At 41.6% G+C, this 18,946-nt stretch overlaps 1 long non-coding RNA gene across 1 annotated transcript in view; it reads right to left on the bottom strand.

The window, feature by feature from the left end:
• Window positions 1-516: 516 nt before the first annotated feature.
• Window positions 517-18,946, bottom strand: part of LOC130272890 (uncharacterized) — a 55,522-nt gene continuing 37,092 nt past the window's right edge. The window contains exons 2-3 of the long non-coding RNA XR_008843773.1: window positions 16,704-16,842; window positions 517-1,111 (exon numbers count right to left, since the gene is read on the bottom strand). This is a non-coding gene — a long non-coding RNA (uncharacterized LOC130272890). The remainder of the gene's footprint in view (window positions 1,112-16,703; window positions 16,843-18,946) is intronic.

The raw sequence follows: 18,946 nt of genomic DNA, 5'->3' as shown, positions 1-18,946 counted from the left end.
CATGCCATTGTTAGATCAGTGTGAATGGGTCCATGAGACATACGGCCTAAGGAAGGTGTACGACAAAGGGATGCCAGCGCTGGGGTACCATTTCCCTAGTGACCCCAACAAAGTAAATGTGACCCTAATGTTTCTAGTTAGAGACTAATGCACACATGCAAAAGTGAGCATACATAATTGGGGAAAAACTTTCACTGTACAAAATGGAACATAAAGTCTAGTAGTCTAGTAGATTTTGGGAAACGTAGATCCTAAAAAAATATCAGGAGCATCTGAAAACAAATGGGCTCTGTGGACCTTTGAAGAGCCAACAGCTATGATTCCAGTGAAGTAAATAAACCATTAAAAAATGAAATTATATAACCTAACATTATTACAAGGAGTATGATAGGGAGTGAATAAAGAATCACATACGTAAGAGACATATCAAGCTGTGAAGGGAGTGATATGGCTTTATCTGAGAATTTATAACCAGTTTATTGTCAATAAACAGTTGTTAGTGAGTTATGACTGAGTAAGGCTGCGTTCACATTAGGTTTGCAGCCGATGGCTGCCGGGTCCGGCTGGGAATTTTCTAAACTGGGTGCTCCCGTATCCCAGCCAGACCTGCACAGCACTCATTCACTTTAATGATAACTAATTTTTGCCCCGTATCCAGTTTTGTGACCCGACCTAAAAACGTAGTATACCATAGGCTGCAAACGTAATGTGAGTGTAGCATAGGATAATCTTTTTGGGAAGCTTAAGGGCTTCTTGACACTGTTCCTTATGTGGAGGAATGGGGATAACACTTGACGATGGTCAGTCTGAAAATAAAATCCTAGAAACTTTGGTTGGCCGTCCAAAATGTTTAAATATTGGTGAGATACTGGTGAGACAGACTGTACAAGAGGTTGCAGCTCCCTTTTTAGTGATGTGGCTTGGTCCATCTGCACTGTTGTTTGCCAAAGATGAGTTGGAGTGGATCAGGTTGCCATCTTGAAACAAGGTAAAAACTATGTGCCATCTTGAAACAAATAGCTGGCTAGGGTGTGGGGTAGAGGAGCCAAAAATGCAGGTTATGGTGCTGGGATCCTTCTTTGTAACTGATGTAGCTGTGAAAGGCTTCCTCCTGTGGACCATAAGAATGTTAGCGGTAGCAGCCAGGAGCTTAACACATTTGCATCTGTTAGTAAGCCATGTCAACTGATGATATTGATTAATTTTAAAATGGTTTTAGTTCAGTATTTTGTTATTATTAATGAACACTTTACACAAATGCCTGAGCTTAAGTGGGATACACCTGAACACATCTATACATTGATGTCACTAGAATCTGTTTGCATTACTGTCGCTAAATTGTGTGAAAATCCTCATGCAGTGCAAGTGCCAAAGCTACCATTGAGCCTGTGCCAATACATCTGCCTAGTCAGAGAAAGTATTCAGTCTGCACAGTCATACTGTGTGTCAATAGTTTGGTGCAATGCCCTTAACATCAGAAAAATTAATGACATTCAGTCATCTTTTCTACTCTGTAAGCTTTCACACTGGAGAATCCCTGTGCATATATTCTTATGAATTGTTATCTTTTTTTGCAGCCTTTTTGTAGCTTATTTCTTATCATTGACAGTTTTTAGTTCCCACCTTCCAAAAGTGTCCTGTTTGCAACTGTGCCGATGAATTATGCCCAATCACATCACATTCTTGCTGTCCAATTGTGTCTTTCCAGGCCATTGGGGTTGGCTATATTGGTTTATCCGGCTATATATATAATTATTTCCAAAAAATAACATCACACTCTTGCTTCTTTGCCCCTGGAGTTCATATCCGGCTATCCGGGTCTAGCTGGTGTCATGGCACTCTGTCAGGAAACTAAAATTCCCAGCAGTCAGTGCAGCTTACGTCTGACTTCTGGGTCACTCCTCTTGGCCGAAGTATCCCTGCCCCAATTCTGGCCCCAAGCATCATCCAATGACAACACCTGGGAGATTGGATAAACAATAGATGCTGAAGCAAACCAGGTCCCAGAGTAAAAAGTAATTTCATGAAGAAACATAAAGGAGACTGCACTCACCATTCATTGATCTTTACTTAAATCCAGTAGGCATATTACAGTATGTGAACAGCAGGCATCATAAGCAAGAGGCAGAGATGGATATGGGACAGCACTTTTTTGCACCTCTGTAGTGTCGACTAGAGGAAGCACGCTACGTGTGCAAAACAGTGCTGCCCCATAACCACCTCTGCCTCTTGCTTATGATGCCTGCTGTTCACATACTGTAATATGCCTACTGGATTTAAGTAAAGATCAATGAATGGTGAGTGCAGTCTCCTTTATGTTTCTTCATGACATGATGACAATCTCTGTATGAGTATGCACCACGATCTTCAGGATCAGGCTAGTCGTTCTATGGTCAGTGTTCTGCTGTGACTCTAACGCTCCTCAGCTGTGCAGGTGCCGGTTCATTCATCTCCCCACGAACTAGTAAAAAGTAAAGTCACATGGTCTTTGTCTCGGGAGGGTGGGTGCCATACAGTGAGTGAGTTCATCAGAGAGAGGACAGGAGACATTAGGATTTTCACTACTTGTTGGAGGTAGTATGCTCTGGGTAGTGGCTAAACAGGCCATAACACTGGAGGTAGAATGTTCTGGGAAGAGGCTAAACAGGCCATAACACTATATGCCTATTAGTATTTGGTGTAACCTGGCAAGAAGAGAAAAAATAAGCATACATTTTTATAACCGGCTAACCCCTTTAAGCTGAGGAAAAGGACCTAAAAAGTACTCATTTTATAAACATTACCTGTAACACATGCAACTCCAAAAAGGCAGCAGGTTAGGGAAGTGAACATCTTGCTCAAGAATTCATGTCAAAAGGAGATATTTGCATTTGTACAAAACTGGACTGACTTTGCTGTTGGCTACAGATTCTACAGTCTAAATGGGCATACCCATAAACACACCAGGACAATAAATATAATTGAAAAATATTGGTACTTTATAGAATACACGAATAAAAGCATTTAAAAGGGACAGCAACAAACAGAAAAATTCTGACTGCTACATATACATGGCATGTGTAAACAAGCAAAAAGGATGCAAATATAATGCAAGTGACTTATGCTATCTATAAGGCTACCAAGGTGCAGCATACGATAGATATAAGCATATATGTAAACACTTCAATAATATGGCGATTGCCAGAACATATTGCACATATCCCAAAGTGACAAAGTAAAAAAATAGGGAAATCCTGCGGATACTTAGTCCACCTATAAGCTAGGCAATAGAGAGACCTATGGGTATGGGAGGAAAAATCAAGCCATATCCAAACATAGGTCTGCCTGGAAGCAGAAAATAAAATTTGCCACAGCACTATGATGGAGCAGTATCCTGGTCATATATGCCCAATGCAGCACGTCAGACCGTTTTGCCGTGAAGGCTTTGGAAGGCTTGTTTTTGGATTACAGTCTAAATGGGCAATAAATGAATGGGGATGATGCAGCTGTGCTTGTTGTAGGAGGTTAGCTCTATAGAGCCAGGAAAATATTGACACCGAAGTAGCGTTTAAAGGGGTATTCCGCCTTTATACATCTTATCCCCAATCCAAAGGATGAGGGGATAAGATGTATGATTGCAGGGCTCCCACCGCTGAGGACCCCCGTGATATCGGTGCAGCCCCTGGCATTCTGTGCTGGGCGCTGCCTCCGAGACGGGGACGTGACATCACAACCACGCCCCTAGTGACATCACACCATGCCCCCTCCATTCATCACTTGTCACTTTGTACTATTATCCAGGCCGTACTCTTGGATATGGACCCAGGATGTAAATGACTGCATATTTGCTACTTATTATGCTACTATAGGTCTGTTGTATTATACCTTACTTACCCTGTTTACTGCTGTATTATACCTTTCTCCACTCTTTTTTACATGCATGCATGTAGGCATTTTTTTACTGATTTATGTCTCTGAATACCCTTTTCTATCCTTCCCCAGCTCCCATCTTTTCTGCCTATTCCCCTTGTAGTTTACCCAGTTTTTGGATTGAATGTCTATGAAATAAAGTATATAAATTTTATTTTTTGCTCCTTTCTTGTGGGTTTTGTTCCCCGCTAGGTGATTTATAGTAGTTTTACCACTGGACTTTTTCATTGTTTCTTTACCTTTTGGCTTTTATGTATCCCATTTTTTGGTGATTAAACTTGTTAAATTGCCTAAATATACACTGTTATGCACTCTTACTACAGGTGAGTGAAACTACAGTAAGTGAGCCCTAAACTGAAACTGTTGGCTTTGCCGTCAATTTGTTAAAGGGGAAATTAAGGAATTTTTCATTATTTGACTATGCTACAGGGGCTGTAAATTTAGTGCAGTTCATAATATACTGTCTGTACATGTGTGTGACGGTTTTCTCACAGTTCTTCTGTGATTTTCCCTCCACTATTTATTTTTATCAGCATACAAAATGACTGTTGTCTCAGATTTTTCCCAGCTTGCAATGCAGCCGAGACCTGACTCACTAGTCAACTGATGACAGGGAGCCTGTCTGCTTCAATGAGTGGAGCGATCGCTTGGTGGGAGAGAGATCAATCTCCAACTAATGCTGTAGGCACCCTGATTAAAAACCACAGGTCTGAAGCTCATTTATATTTCAATGGGTGGATGGCTGATGTGTGGGAGGGAGGAAAATGGAATTGTGGGAGTTGTAGTCAAAAAGAGAAAAGTCAACAAGGAAATACCAGTTCACAAAAAGCTAGCCACAGTGTTATGATAATCTCACAACTTAGCTATTTATCCCCAAGACAACAACAGATCTTTCCTAAGCATGTCCATTACTGTCTGCCAGGTACGTACTAAAATCACCTTATGGTGGATAACCCTTTAAGTATGTAAAAAAGTAGTTTGGCCAGTATTTTTAGCCAGGAGTGGAACCAGTCAGGTATGACATTCCACATACCATAGTTTCACCCACTTTTATATATTACTAATTGACTACGATATTATGCTATTGTCTAAGACTGTTTAATAGTAATACAATAATTCACTTAAACTGTATTAGCTGTATGGTTATTTTAATTACAAGGTTCAGGCTAATTAACAAGTTACTATACCTATTACTTTACTCTCGACTATTTTTGTAGTATGTGCTCAAGTAACTTTACTTTGGTTTCTAGACACATTTTAATACCTTGATTTCTGGCACTGGGTTTTATATAAGGCACTTTACGCATGCGTAAAAAAAAAAAAAAAAGAGCACAAACATAAGACAATTGTAACATAGGGATACAGTTAATCATTTTAAAAGCTGAGGGTGGACCCAAAAGAGGAATACACAGAACTGTTCCTTACGCTTGGCAGTGGGGATGTTGTTGGCAACTAATGCAAGTGCAATTTCTGTAGTGTGTAGAATGTGGAAGCCAGACTGGACGATATCCAGAAGCAACTTGAAGGAAAAGTAGTGCCAGTCTCTTGTAAACATAACATTCATTCAGTCTGAAGAGCATTGGGAGGAGAGAGGCAGGGTGGCAGCTAGACACAAAGTTACATTTAAAAGGAAAGTTTTGAATTATTCTAAAACACGTACAAAAGCAACAAATCTCATTATCAGAGATTTAGAACTAGAGATTCTTTGTGGTGGAAATACACTAGGGATTGAAAGGTATATATATATATATATATATATATATATATATATATATATGACTAAAGATGATGATACACCATAGTTGTCATCTAACAACCCTGTTAATTATTATAACTCTCAAAATAATTAGTCCTAACTCACACATTAGACCTGACTCACACAATTTCCTGTGTCCGGGGCAAGAAAAACAGGAATCTCTGAGCAGCGGGCACTGTGCTGTTAAAAAGGCATGGTGGGGGATAGGCAGTAGGTGAGTACATGTTTTTTTTTTGTTATTTTGTCACCTGCCTAATATTATGTAGGCCCCCTTGTGCCACCAAAACAGGTCTGAATTGTTGAAGAATTGACTTAACAAAATTTATGAAGGTATTCTGTAGTATCTAAACCAATGTGTCAGCAACAAATTCTTTAAGTACTGTACTGTACTTTATTATTTGTGCCTTCCATGGATCTGACTTTTTTTTTCCAGCAAATCCCTCTGATGCTTGATCAGGATAAGATCTGGGAAATGTCAAGGCAACATCAACATAATGGGCCTCATTTATTAAGAGTATCAGGGTTTTTACTAGTGGGAAAAGTTGTTTCAGACTTGCAGGATTGCTCTCTATTTACTATTGGGAAAAGTCGGGAACATTTTCTGACCAGCTTTTTCTAGGTGGATATTTCCAGCCATTTATCCACAGGATTTTCTGTGAATTCAATAGTAAATCAGTTGGGTTGTGAAACCATGCCCCTTTTTGGGCCGGTCACACCGCCTTTGCGACAGACCATGCCCCTTTTTCGGCTTTTCACAGAGCAATGTCAGGCTTGTCGGATTTTCCAGGCACACACTGTGGCACACTGGTGCAGACATGTCTCAGACACTCTGTTACAAAATAACCCGACAAAAACTGGTTGGTTTCAGCTTAGTAAATGAGGCCCAATGTTCTTAGATGATTCCTGAACAATTTTTATGGTATGTTGTGGTACAATAATCTGCTAAGAGGCTACTGCTGGTAGGGAATACCATAGCCATTAGGGATGTTCTTGTTCTGCAATTCCATCTAGGTGGGTGGTAAATTGTCCTTTCTTAGACCACTTTTGGTAAGCAATAACTACTGCATAAGGAGAACATCCCACAAGATCTGCAGTTTCGGGGATGCTCTGATACACTTGTTTAGCCATAAAACTTTAGTCCTTTTCAGAGTTTCTCAAATCCTTATGTTTGACAATTTTACCTGCTCCCCCAACACTTCAATAACTGACTGTTCTTTTGCTGCCATATTTCCCATAACTTGACAGGTGCCATTGTCACATGATAAGTAACATCAGTCATTTCACCTGTCAATGATTTTAATGTTACGACTAAGATATGTAGTTACAAAAAGTTTTAAATTATATAAAAAACACCTAAACATAATCTTTACTGTATTACTTGCTAAAAAAATTCCTTTTAAATAGGGGTACAACTCGAAACCCTCAGCAGTTATATACTCAAAATAGCAAAAAATAAACCCTTATGTGTTGAACAGAGTTTAAGCAAGATCATTACCTTTGTCCAAAATACTTACATCTAGATTTCAAATTCACTTGTTACATATATACCTATGCATATCAACATATATATATATAATACTGTATGCAAGGTGTTTCTCCATAACTAAAAAGTTCTTGGATCTTCAGGGAATAAGCTTGAGAATGAAAATAAAAACAGTCTCATGTCATTATACTGATCTATAGACACATTCCATATGACAATCTGTTGAGAGAGGTTTTTGCTATTCTGCTGAGAGATTTGTGTTGTATCCCTATTTGAAAGGTTATGTTTTTTAGGGTTTGTTTTCGATTTTTCTTTAGTATAGCTGCAATCAAAATGACTCTACAAATCAGGGTTATTTGTAAAATTTACAAACTTAAAAAAACAAACGATCAAACATAGAAAGTGGCTTCACCTGATTCAACACATAAGCCCTCATTGGAGTGTAGTTTTCTTTGTGGGTTTTAATTACAATTTATTTTCCACAGTATTTACTAAGGTTTCCCTACATTTTCCACTTTCCCTACACTTTGCTTTTTTTTTTACACATGCTCTGATCTGTAGGGTTTTCCTCAGCTGACATCCACCACATTTTCTGTGGAAAACATAGTAAATATGTTGTGATTTTGTGAAAATGTTTGAAACACTCCTTTTCGGTTAACCCGTTCCCTTTTCCCAACAGCCACGCCCCTTTTCTGTGACCACGCCCCCTTACCCCATCGGTCACACCCCCTTTTTTTTTTTTCTTAGTAAAATGGAGAGTTAGTGTGGTTTTTTTTTGTTTTTTTTTCCCAATTCTGGTGCAGACAGAATCTGGCGCACAACCCGTCAAAACATTCTGGGTTTGCAGTAGTAAATGAGGGCCATAATGTTGCCCTTAGACTAAGTTTCCACAGCAGAGGTTAGCTGAAAGTCAGTAGGGATTTATAAAATGCCAAAGCCACTTATCATTTTTCCTCTGATCTTGGCTGTTTTTCTGCAGTTTTGGGCTCAGCATCAGTTTTCTAAAATCGCAGCATGCTGAGACTATGGCATTTTTTATGGCAAAAAAAAGCCATAGTTTCAGGATCTACAGAGGTAAGTAGTGATGTATAGCATTGGATGTACAGAGCTGTAAATTGTTCCAGCTACTAGCGGGACTGAGCTGTGCCTGTTTTTGTTTTGTTTAATTGTTTTTTTTTAATGAGAAGAAAATAAAAGCGCAAGAAAATAAAAACACTAAACATTGGTTAGTACATTTTGGATGCTCTCCCCTGGGGAGAGCACCCATAAAATGCATAAAGCAATGTTTCCCAAACAGGAAGCTCCAGCTAAACTACAACCCCCAGCCAAATACTGTCCAGGCATGCTGGGAGTTGCAGTTTCCTGTTTAGGAAACACTGCCATAAAGGGTCTCTTCACATACATCTTTAACATGACCTTTTTTAAAGGGGTACTCCGGTGGAAAACTTTTTTTTTAATCAACTGATGCCAGAAAGTTATACAGATTTGTAGATTACTTCTATATAAAATTCTTAACCCTTCCAGTACTTATGAGCTGCTTTATGCTCCAGAGGAAGTTGTGTAGTTCTTTTCAGTCTGACCACAATGCTCGCTGCTGACACCTCTGTCCATGTCAAGAATTGTCCAGAGCAGGAGAGGTTTGCTATGGGGATTTGCTTGTACTCTGGACAGTTCCTGACATGTACAGTGGTGTCAGCAGAGAGCACTGTGGTCAGACTGAAAAGAACTATACAACTTTCTCTCTAGTATATAGCAGCTGATAAGTACTGGAAGGATTAAGATTTTTAAATAGAAGTCATTAACAAATATGTTTAACTTTCTGGCACCAGTTGATTTGTTTTCCACCGGAGTACCCCGTCAACAAAAAAGCATGCTAAAAACGCAAGATGCAAGCAGAGCCTGATTTACCACTCATGTTTCAGTCTGCTATGCTATCTTGTTGTTTAGCTCCACCTCAATGATGTAATCACTAGAGGTAGGAACTTCTGCTCACTATACATATATATATATATATATATATATATATAGTAGTGTTATAGTAAAACAGCAATTTATACAAAACACTGCTTTAGGGTTTGTTCACACATACAATTTCTTGCACATATTTGGTTCAGTCATTTTACATTGAGTTCTGCAACCTGCGGCTATATAGCTTTGGGTACAGCTTTATTCCACTAGAAGCAAGATCAGTATACATTCATATGCTATGCACTTATGTATACTGTGGCACTGGTGGAGGTAAGTAGTGCTGCTATGCATCACTTTTACCTCAATAGATGCTGCCACTTGATGCTTTTGCTGACAAAAATACCCTTGTCTCAGCATGTTGCACTTTTGGGAGACTGGCAGGGATCCCAAAAACGGTCAAAGGCAAGCTAAAAAGCCAAACCCAAAAGTAGGTTTGGCCATTTTTTTACTTCCTATTGACTCCTTGCCAACATCTGACTGAGGCTGGGAAAAAAAACACCATGCAGCAGTGTTGGCTTTTTTGCCCCCAAAAACAAGTGGAAAATTAGTGATTTTTTGTGATTTTACTGTGCAAAAGTAGTAAAACTATGTACATTTTGGTATTGTAACAATAAGATAACCTGTTGTTTATGTCATCGCACAGTAAACACCAAAAAAAACTGTGACAGATATTTTTTTTTCATTTTGCTTCACCATAACATGTAATAAAAACAAAGTGTCAAATGTACATCAGAATGGTACCAATATAAACAAACCCTTGTACAACTCAGTCAACCAAACAAGTTATGGCTGTAGGAATATGGTGACAAAAAAACTGAGGATTTTTACAGGACTATCCCAAGATTATAACTTTTTGTAACTCTCACAGTGGTAGTGGATCCGCTGTACCTGTGTGGAAGATGACGTGGGCCGTACCAGGGAGCGGAGTTTAAGGTGCCACTGGTTTTCACCAGAGCCCACCGAAAAGCGGGATGGACTTGCTGTGGCAGGCGGCACCCAGGTCGCTAGCTCTGGTACGACTCGTCCACACAGGTTGCTGAGATGTAACGTAGAACAGAAGGGATATGGCAGCTCGATGTCAGGATAGCAGAAGGTCAGGGCAGGCGGCACAGGTGTGAGGTCAGGAACGTAGCAGGAGGTCAGAACACGGCAGGGCAAACACAATAACACTTTCTCTAAGGCTCTAGGCAGACAAAGATCTGGCAAGGAGTGGTGGGAGGAGCAGATACTTATAAACAGGGGTACAGGTGAAATTGATAATTAAGGGGGTACTGGCCCTTTAAAGCGCATAGCGCAGGCGCGCGAGCTCTAAGGGATGGGGATGTGCGCGCCAACGATGAGCATGCAGAAAGGAGCCGGAGATATCATGGGATAAGGAGATGCCCGGGGCTCACATGCGGGGAGGGGAGTGCTCATGGTCAGAATGAGTGACCGGAGCGCTGCCCGTAACACTTATGCCATATCCAGATATATAGATAGGTGACAAGTGATTGATGTGGAGTCAAACCATTTTGGCCTTGATCGATCACAAAATAAGCCTCCCACCCCCTTTTTAATAAAGCGGTGGTCCAGTATGTATATTGCTTTTCCATTGAAACACACTATTTGAATGTTCAAAATTTCTAAGCCCTGTACTCTATTTTCATCAGTCCCATAGAGTTTTAATGGTGTGACAGTGTGCATAAATGACAGCATAGGAAAGAGAGAAGCCCTAAACTCACCCGCTCCCACTTATTTTTTTATTTTTTTTACAAAGAAAAACATCCAAACCCAGCTGAAGTTTACAAAAGCAAACATCAAGTCCCCCAAAATCACATGGGAAAAGGTGTTATGGTCTGATAAAACCAAGGTTGGACATAATTCCAAAAGGTATGTTTGGTGCAAAAACAGCACTGTGCATCACACAAAGAACACCAATAGAACACCATACCCAGAGTGAAACATGATGGTGGCATCATCATGCTTTGGGGCTGAAACTGGAGCCTTAGTGAGGTGAAGAGAATTATGAATGCTTCCAAATACCATGCATTTTTTGCACAAAATGGTTAAGATGACTTAGAAAGCTGAAGATAAAGTTCACCTCAGCACGACAATGATCACATCCATATCCACAAAAGCATGGCTTCACCAGAAGAATATTAACATTTTGGAATGGCCCAGCCAGAGCCCAGACCTTAATCCAAATAAACAATTGTGGGGTGATCTGAAGAGTGCTTTGCACAGGAGATGCCTTTACAATCTGCCAGATTTGGAGCACTTTTGCAAGGAAGAATGGGCAAATATTGCCATGTCCATGCTAATAGACTCCTACTAGAGAAAAGCGAACTTACAGTAATTTGTCACAAACTTCTCGTCTTGGCGGTTGCTGCCTTTAGTCTGCATAAATGAGTTCAGCTTTCAGGTGCTCCGGTGGGCTTGAAAAGGTGGATACAGTCCTAGGAGAGAGTCTCCAGCCCACCGGAGCACCTGGAAGCTGAGCTAATTTATGCAGGCTAAAGTCAGCAACCGCCGAGTCGAGAAGTTTGTGATGAATCGAATAATTGTAAGTTTGCTCATCTATCCAAAAAAGACTAATTGCTGTAATAAAATCAACAAGGTATTCATTTAAAGGGAAACATTCATCAGTGTCACCCACACTAACTTGTTAGTACAGGCTGGTAGTGCGGGTAACACTAAATGATAATCATACTTACCTATCCCCATTCCGTGGTTCCATGTCGCCAGTGTACTCCTGGAGCGCCACCTGTGCACCAAACCTGCCACCCGGATAAGGAACATAACAGATGACCACAGACTGAGGATAGGAAATTATCACTATCCTCAGTATCATCTGCACTACCAGCCTGTACCAACAGGATAGTGCGGGAGACACTGATAACAGATTCCATTATAGGGTGTGCACACTTATGCAACCAGGTTATAGTGTGTTTTTTTTTTCTTTCCCCCTTAAAGATTTCAGTTTGTTCTGCAATTGAATTGTTCATGTTATAGGTCACATTAATGGTGGAAAAAGTTGTGACATTAGTTCTGGCATTTTAACAGGGGTGTGTATACTTTATATCCCCTTGAATGCATTTATGTATGAATCACCATAACTTTCAAATAGCCTGAGATATTTTGATTAAATCTGATACACATGTTACTTAAATGTCTGCTAAAAATATAGTAGAGTTAAATCAACCCTAACTTACCACCTTATGTGAGGGTTGGGGTTTTTATGCAAGTCTGTGGGACTTCAGGTACATCTATCTCCTGATTGCATTACTTTCTTCAGACATTGCTCGGGTTGGCAGGCAGCACAATCTGCCCTAAAAATGTCACTTCTTCCCTTCTTAACCCTGCTGTGTGCCCAAACAGCAGTTGATTGTAACATATGGGATACTACCATACTAAGGAGAAATTGCATAACACATTTTAGGGTTTCTTTGCAAATTAGAAATTTTGAGCTAAATGTACATATTATTAGAAAAAAATTTGGTTAATACACCACGGGATATAGTTTTAAATATAAGATCACTGCCAAGTCCCCCAATATCTATAACAGCAAAATTTGCATTAAAAAAGGCTCTCCTTCCAAGATGAACACGACTGGGTGCCCAAGCAGCAGTTTATGGCCACATATGGTGTACTGCCATACTTAGGAGAAATTGTTTATATCCCTGTGTCCCTTGTGAAAATGTGAAATTATATTGAACCAAAAGTTAATTTTATTGGAAAAAAATTGATATTTTTATTATCACTGCCCAATGCTCGTAACTTTCCTCAAACATATGTGTGGTCCAGATGCTCACTACCTCATTAGATGAGTTTTTCTAGTTTTCAAAATAGGATCATTCCCGGAGAGGTTCAACTGTACTGGTACCACGTAGGGCACTGGAAATGTTCATGGTCCCCAAAAATGGTTCATGCTAAATCTGTGCTAAAAGTGCAAAATGGTGCTCAATGTGTATCTAAACAGTTGTTCTTAACCACATATGGAGTACTACTGTAAAAAATAGCTCAGAAGAAATTTCCCATTTATTGTGTATAAAAAATTGAGGTTTCCATGGCCCAATTCTAAATCTTTCCCCCAATGCTACACCTCTAGATAAATGTGAGTTTTAAAGTTTCCACAATGGCATCTTTTATTTTATCTGGGGCAGGGAGTTTTTATGTTACATAGTTAGTAGGGTTTAACCCCTTAAGGACTTAGCCCTTTTTCACCTTAAGGACTCGGACGTTTTTTGCAATTCTGACCACTATCACTTTAAACATTAATAACTCTGGAATGCTTTTAGTTATCATTCTGATTCCGAGACTGTTTTTTCGTGACATATTCTACTTTAACATAGTGGTAAAATTTTGTGGTAACTTGTATCCTTTCTTGGTGAAAAATCCCAAAATTTGATGAAAAATTTGAAAATTTAGCATTTTTCTCACTTTGAAGCTCTCTGCTTGTAAGGAAAATGGATATTCCCAATATATATTTTTTTTATTCACATTTCCAATATGTCTACTTTATGTTTGCATCATAAAATTGACATGTTTTTACTTTTGGAAGACACCAGAGGGCTTCAAAGTTCAGCAGCAATTTTCCAATTTTTCCAAAAATTTTGAAACTCGCTTTTTTTCAGGGACCAGTTCAGGTTTGAAGTGGATTTGAAGGGTCTTCATATTAGAAATACCCCACAAATTACCCCATTATAAAAACTACACCCCCCAAGTATTCAAAATGACATTCAGTCAGCGTTTTAACCCTTTAGGTGTTTCACAGGAATAGCAGCAAAGTGAAGGAGAAAATTCCCAATCTTCATTTTTTACACTCGCATGTTCTTGTAGACCCAATTTTAGAATTTTTACAAGGGGTAAAAAGAGAAAATTTATACTTGTATTTGTAGCCCAATTTCTCTCGAGTAAGGACATACCTCATATGTCTATGTAAAGTGTTTGGCGGGCGCAGTAGAGGGCTCAGAAGCGAAGGAGCGACAAGGGGATTTTGGAGAGTACGTTTTTCTGAAATGGAGGGCATGTTGCATTTAGGAAGCCCCTATGGTGCCATAACAGCAAAAAAAAACACATGGCATACCATTTTGGAAACTAGACCCCTTGAGGAACGTAACAAGGAATAAAGTGAGCCTAAATACCCCACAGGTGTTTCACGACTTTTGCATACGTAAAAAAATAAATTAAAAAATTTCACAAAAATGTGTTTCCCCCCAAATTTCACATTTTTGCAAGGGTTAATAGCAGAAAATACCCCCCAAAATTTGTAACCCCATCTCTTCTGAGTATGGAGGTACCCCATAAGTTGGCCTGAAGTGCACTACGGGCGAACTACAATGCTCAGAAGAGAAGGAGTCATATTTGGCTTTTTGAGACCAAATTTTGCTCGGGGGGCATGTCGCATTTAGGAAGCCTCTATGGTGCCAGGACAGCAAAAAAAAAAAAAAAACACATGGCATAGCATTTTGGAAACTAGACCCCTCGGTGAACGTAACAAGGGGTTAAGTGAACCTTTATACCCCACAGGTGTTTCACGACTTTTGCATATGTAAAAAAAATATACATTTTTTTTACCTAAAATGCTTGTTTTCCCAAAAATTTTACATTTTAAAAAAGGGTAAAAGCAGAAAATACACTCCAAAATTTGTCCCGAGTACGGCGATACCCCATATGTGACCCTAAACTGTTGCCTTGAAATACGACAGGGCTCCAAAGTGAGAGCGCCATGCCCATTTGAGGCCTAAATTAGGGATTGCATAGGGGTGGACATAGGGGTATTCTACGCCAGTGATTCCCAAACAGGGTGCCTCCAGCTGTTGTAAAACTCCCAGCATGCTTGGACAGTCAACGGCTGTCCAGCAATACTGGGGGTAGTTGTTTTGCAACAGCTGGGGGCTCCGTTTTGGAAACAGTGGTGTACCAGACGTTTTTCATTTTTATTGGGGAGGGGAGGGGGGCTGTGTAGGGTTATGTGTATATGTGGTGTTTTTTACTTTTTATTTTATTTTGTGGTAGTGTAGTGTAGTGTTTTTAGGGTACAGTCGCACGGGCGGGGGTTCACAGTAGTTTCTCACTGGCAGTTTGAGCTGCAGCAGAAAATTTGCCGCAGCTCAAACTTGCAGCCGGATACTTACTGTAAACCTCCGCCCATGTGAGTGTACCCTGTACATTCACATTGGGGGGGGGGGGGAACATCCAGCTGTTGCAAAACTACAACTCCCAGCATGAGCTGACAGACTGTACATGCTGAGAGTTTGAGTTTTTGCAACAGCTGTAGGCACACTGGTTATGTATCACTGAGTTTGTGACCTTACTCAGTGTTTCACAACCAGTGTGCCTCCAGCTGTTGCAAAACTACAACTCCCAGCATATACGGTGCATGCTGGGAGTTGTAGTTTGCAACAGCTGGAGGCACACCGGTCGTGAAACACTGAGTTAGGTTAAAAAAACTCTGAGTTTCACAACCAGTGTGCCTTCAGCTGTTGCAAAACTACAACTCTTAGCAGTCACCGACAGCCAACGGGCATGCTGGGAGTTGTAGTTATGCAACCAGCAGTTGCACCACTACAACTCCCAGCATGCACTTTAGCTGTTCTTGCAAGCTGGAAGTTGTAGTTATACAACAGCTGAAGGTACACTTTTCCATAAAATGTGCCTCCAGCTGTTGCAAAACTATAAGTCCCAGCATGCGCATAAGGGAATGCTGGGAGTTGTGGTGGTCTGCCTCCTGCTGTTGCATAACTACAGTTCCCAGCATGCCCTTTTTGCATGCTGGGAGCTGTTGCTAAGCAACTTCAGGAGGCTGTCACTCACCTCCTGCTGCTGGTCCGCTGCAGGTCAGTCCCTCGCCGCGGCCGTCGCTCCTGGAGCCCCGATCCCAACAGGGACGCCGGGGATCGGGGTCCCCAGCACCCGGGGTCTTCTTCCCGCACCCGCTCACGTCCTCCGGAAGAGGAGTGGAGTGGGTTTCGGGAGTGACACCCGCAGCAGGTGCCCTGATTGGTCGGCTGGTAAACCGGCCGATGAATCAGGGCGATCGTGAGGTGGCACCAGTGCCACCTCACCCCTGCAGGCTATGGCTGTTCGGGGCCGTCAGAGACGGCCCCGATCAGCCAGTAATTCCGGGTCACCGGGTCACTGGAGACCCGATTGACCCGGAATCGCCGCAGATCACTGGACTGAATTGTCCAGCGATCTGCGGCCATCGCCGACATGGGGGGGCATAATGACCCCCCTGGGCGATATGCCGGGATGCCTGCTGAACGATTTCAGCAGGCATCCGGCTCCGGTCCCCAACCGGCTAGCGGTGGGGACCGGAATTCCCACGGGTGTATGGATATGCCCTGCGTCCTTAAGGACTCGGAATGCAGGGCGTATCCATATGCCCTGCGTCCTGAAGAGGTTAAAAAAAGTTCATTGTGCTCAACCAAGATTAGTACCTCACCTCCTTTGCAAACCAAATATCTTTCAATAAATTGCAGAATTTGTGTAATAAATATTCAATTCAAATTTTCAGTTAATTCCTGCTGTGTTACAGAAAAAAAAATCTGCATAACAATAAAATGTAGATTAAAAATTCTATTTGCTATAATTGCTGCAACCCACCTTAACAAACTTTCTAAATCCTGTTGGAAATTCTTTAAGGGGTGCTGTTTTTCTGTTTTTCTTAACTGGGGTGATTTATAAGGGGCTTCTGGCATACAGGTCCCTGAAATCCACTAATCCACTTCCGAATTTATTTGTTCTAAAAAAAAAAAAAAATCTGTGTTGGAAATGTTCATAAAAATTTGCTGATAAAGTTCTAAGCCCTCTAATGTCCTATAAAGTAAAAGGATTTTTACAATATGATACTGACATAAAGTAAACATATTGTAAATGTGAATTATTAACAGATTTCTGTAGTGTGATTATCTTACGAACAGAAATCTCAAAATTTAATAAGGTGCTAATTATTCATGAGATTTTTAACAAATAATTGATGCATGTATCAACCAAAATTAGCGACTAACATAATACATAGTATAATATCTCATGAAAATAACACTCTCAAAATCACCTGCGTAAGTTAAAGCATCCCCAAGGTATTACCACATAAAGTGAGATAGGTCAGATTTGCATTGTCTATGGGAGCAACAGAGATACCCCAGTACATCGCTGGGGTTTCTCTGGCACTTCCATAAACAATGCATGGAGCTCGTGATGATACACAGAGTCAAGGCCACGTTTGTGAGATTTCAATTGGTCCCAGAGGTCAGACTCCCCCACAATTAGACACATATTCCCGGTCCTATGGATAGGGGATACATTTCTAGGGACTGGAAAACCTTTTTAAGGCCAAAATTGGCTGTATCCTTAACCTCTTAAGGACCAATGACGTTGTGGAACGTCATGGCACCCTGGACTTTAAGGAGCAATGACGTTCCACAACGTTGTGGCTTTTTCCGGTCCCTGCCGCTCGCCAGGCAGAGATCGGAACGGCATGCCTGCTGAAATCCTTCAGCAGGCATGCCGTGCAAATGCCGAGGGGGGTCCCGGGACCCCCGCATGTCGGTGATCGCTTGCGAAATCACGCAAGCGATCTTCGGCGATTCGGGTCATTCGGGTCACTTGTGACCCGATGACCCGGTAATAAATGGTGATCGGCGGTGTACAATTCACCGCCAATCACCTACCGTTGCTGGGGAGCGGTGACAATTCTGTCACCGCCCCAGCAACGCTGCTATTGGCCGGCGATCGTCCGGCCAATAGCAGAGCGGCAGAGGAGGGGTTAACGGCTCCTTCCCGCTGCTGGACCCGCTGTTTTCATTCAGTCAGCGGGTGCAGCAGTGAGAAGAAGACGTTGATCCACCCTCGGAGCCGGAGCCCCCTCAGGAGCCTTAGATTAGGGAAAGCTGAGTGCAGGGACAGGTAGGAGTCTAAAAGTTATAGAAAAGTAAAAAAAAAGTGAAAAAAAATAAAAAAAATACCCCCCCCCCCTCTGACCCCCTAATAGGTCCCCAGGGTCCTATAAGGGTCTGATCCCTGACCCCGGGACCTATTAGGGGTTCGGGAGCTGCGTGTGCCATCCCCTTTTTTTTCTGGCCACAGCTTTTTTTATTTTTTATTTTTTTTTATTAAAAAAAATCCCCCCTGACCCCCTAATAGGTCCCCCAGGGTCCTATTAGGGTCTGATCCCTTACCCCGGGTCCTATTACGGGTTCAGGGAGCTGCGTTTGCCACCCCTTTTTTTTTGTCCGCAGCTTTTTTTTTTCTTTTCTTTTACTGTTGTACACTTTTTACACCAAGCACCACACAGTACATACTTCACCGCCGTCACCGTAGAAAAAAGGCGATGGCCTGCCGGACATTTTCGGCAGCGGAGGCTTTGGCATTTTTAAGCCTCCGACTCCGAATCTGTCAGTGAGGACGATGAAGATCCTACATTTTTGTGTTCTTCATCGTCCTCCTCATCATCTAGTAGTGATGATGAGTCCCCTGTACGGCGGTGGAGACGCCGCCAGGCGAGGCCACGCACCCCCCATGAGAGTGACCCAGTGGCCGACACTAGTACGAGTGGCAATGCCGCTCGTAATAGAAGTCCGGCCCCCCAGACAAGTGCACCGGAGCCCCCTTCCGATGACCCTGTCTGGAGCCCCCCAGAGGGTTATCAGCCACGGATTCCTGAGTTTGTTGGCGACTCAGGAATCCAGATTGACATGGCTGGGTTCACTGATCTGGACTTTTTTAAGTTTTTTTTCAGTGACAGCCTGGTCAATCTAATGGTGGAGCAAACGAACTTGTACGCCCAGCAGTTCATTGCCCACCACCCAGATTCTCTTTTGGCCAGGCCCAATGAATGGCGCGCCATT

This window comes from Hyla sarda, chromosome 1 (assembly GCF_029499605.1).
Source record: "Hyla sarda isolate aHylSar1 chromosome 1, aHylSar1.hap1, whole genome shotgun sequence".
Taxonomy (NCBI): Eukaryota; Metazoa; Chordata; class Amphibia; order Anura; family Hylidae; genus Hyla; species Hyla sarda.
The sequence above is the reverse complement of the archived record's forward strand: the minus strand, read 5'-3'. Positions and strand labels throughout refer to the sequence as shown.